Here is a 2934-nt window from a genome sequence, read left to right as displayed (position 1 = left end):
CTTTCTGTGTATATTTGTTTATTGTTTCTAATACTCACAAACAGAGACTGTTGAGGCAATATTTGGTTAAACGGGGACATCTGACTTCATTTGCAGTCTAAGTGCAGCTCTCTAACACCCTCCGGTCTCTAATTGTGCAGTTGCTTCGGTTTCCTTACATCAGGGTCTTTACAGATTCCAAAGCAATTTAAGAACACAATGTGGGCAAAAGTGTATTAAATTTTCATTTAATATTTGGGGAAAAAAATCAGTAGTACATATATATTTTGATTGTTGCAACATAATAAAAATACATTTACAAGCCTGTCTTAAGTTCTGGAAGATCTTCTTTGTGAAACAGTGCGGGGAATTAATGATGTAGAAAAAGTGCTGGTGAAACACATTTCTACCCACTGTCGCACTACTGAGATAGTAGTTGCTAGGACAGCAAAAAAATTCTCTAATGAAACTTGGCTCCCATTGATTGTCAACTATTCTTTTTGAGATTGAAAAAAAAAAAAAAAAAGGTATTAGACACTGAATTCCAAGGCTATAGAAAAACCAAAATGCTGAAAATTATGCTAACAGCTCCCTTTCAATAGTATTCAAACTGTAATATCCACAGAAGACAATTGACCTTTAAGAAAATGCATTCAGTTATACTGATAACTGATTGACACAACGCTCACCAGCGGTGTCATAAATAGCAGTATTCTCAGAATAAACGCTAAAGTGGCAGAGGCTGCTCTAAGGTTATAGGAACCTTTCCTCCTGTGAAAGAGGAGGTACATGGGGTGCCTGTACGTATAAATATAAGGAAAGAGTCCCAGCTGGAACATGACATTTGAAACCCTTTCCACACACTGGAGAGGGAAACGCCTCCCACAGGGCGAGTGGGTTTGGCTGCTTGGTTTAAGGCAGACAAAGCCAAGTACTGGGCTTTAGGGGGTGCCGCTGGGTTTGGGCAGGTGCTGGGGGGTTTGGTTGGATTTTTGATGTTGGAGGTGATTAGGCTGCTTTGAGCCTTTTGTCTGGTGGAAGTGTTCTCTTTCTATGTCACTCATTCACAATGTTTCAACTGCTGGAATTTTTTAAAAACTGTAGTAGATGAGTATTTTAAAACTCCTAGATACATCTTTTTGGTTTATTTTTAAGTAGTTTAAGCAATTTGACTGTTTGCATGGTAAACAAATAGACCCTAAAATGATGTCTTATTTCCCACATGGTGCCGTAGAATTTTCTATTTGTTTGTTCGTTACCATTCAGACATTCTTCTGTTTTCTTATTTAGGCTTCTAACTATTTTCAAGTAGCTCTCTCTCGAAGTATATTTAGCATGCATTTACTTCAGAGGGAAACATGTAGATTTTTGCAGCTGCCCTCCTTATGGCCTTCCCTCTGCCCCCACAGTAGGCAGCAGAAAATTGAGACAACAAACCACGTTTGCCTGCGGTTAAGATCAGTGGAAGTGCTTTCTGGCCATCCCTTAGAGAAGGCTTATGTGGGCCGTGCCCTTGTCCCATGTGTGCCCCCCCTGCACTGGGAGGGACATGGCTACTGGGGGCTGGGGTAACGTGGTGCTGCAGAACCGGAGCTCTTGCAGTGCTCCATGTAACGTTCATGCAAGGCCAGGGCAAGCAGGCAGCTAAACCTGTAATTTGTGCACATTCTAAATTTATTTTGACAAATGTACATCTTATAGAGGGTGGCTGAAGAGAGTCTTGGAGATGCAGATCCCCTGTAGCATGAGCTTATGCTGCAATGCCACTCTTTCCATCCAGTACCCAGTTTCACTTGCAGAGGCATGATTTTCCATTTACTGAGATATTTCATGAATAATCAAAAAGCTGTTTTTTGGGGCATCTCTCCTCATTTTTGTCCAGTGCTTTGGGAGCTACACAGAGGATTTGGAAGAGTGCATGTGTGCGTGCAGTAACCTGAAAGGCAGCCGCCCAGCCCAGAGGAAGAGGTCTGTGAGCAGCTGCCTTCAGAGCCTGCAGTCACAGCCCTTCATTAGCAGCCTGACCCCTCGTCACCTGTATCAGTGAACCTCTCCTCCTGTCTGTGACGGTTCTGGAGCACCACCTGCCATTGCATCTCTCCCCATTATACCAGTTTAGGAGTTGTGCACTGAGGATTTTTGGCATACATTAACACTTCCATGTGATTGGCAGCACACCACTGAATTCATTGCAGCTCTGCGCGTGTATGGGGGTAGCGACACAATTCAAGGCCGCATTTCCTGGGGTCGAGCTGTGTTTCGACATAGCTCCTGCCTATGTATCCAACCCCATTCCCTTTGCACTGGGGTTGAGCAGAGAAATGCAGAGGAAGGCACGTGGGTGAGATGGGTCAGGGGCAGAATTAGGGCTGAGAGAGATAAAGCACCAAATGGGGAAGACACAGTACAGAAAGTTGCCTGTGCCATATCAGCAGACTGTGAGCAAACACCTGCTTTTTGCTTCATGCATGATTTTGTTCGAATAATTTCCACTCAGAGCGTGCAGAAGAGCTTCTCTGACACATCAGCCACTGGGACGGGCTGCTGAGCGATTCCCAAATGGCTGCGAGAGGTGGGAGTCTGAACCTGCCCTGTAATGGGTCACAGTGCTGCCGGCACACACCGGGCTGAGCGCGCGAAGTTGCAGCGGTGTGCATCTGGCGGTGGGGCGGCCCCGGTTGCGTTAGCCGGGTGTGGAATTGGAAGCTGGTGTCAACTGGGAAGAGAGATGGTGGGAGGCATCCCCGGGGTCCAAAGCGCCAAGGGGAAAATAGTAAGAAAAATCAACCGAGCGTGCTCCCCTCCGGAGCAATAATAGTAATAATATGGACGCAAGCGGGGCTTTTAACAGCTCTTCAGTTCGCCCAGGGTGGGCAGCGTGCGCACAGCGGCCACCGGAGGCTCCTCCGCGGCCTTCCTCGGGTTCCCCCGCCGCTCCGCCCCGAGGGCCCGGGC

The sequence above is a fragment of the Meleagris gallopavo genome, chromosome 7 (assembly GCF_000146605.3).
Source record: "Meleagris gallopavo isolate NT-WF06-2002-E0010 breed Aviagen turkey brand Nicholas breeding stock chromosome 7, Turkey_5.1, whole genome shotgun sequence".
Taxonomy (NCBI): domain Eukaryota; kingdom Metazoa; phylum Chordata; class Aves; order Galliformes; family Phasianidae; genus Meleagris; species Meleagris gallopavo.
The sequence above is the reverse complement of the archived record's forward strand: the minus strand, read 5'-3'. Positions refer to the sequence as shown.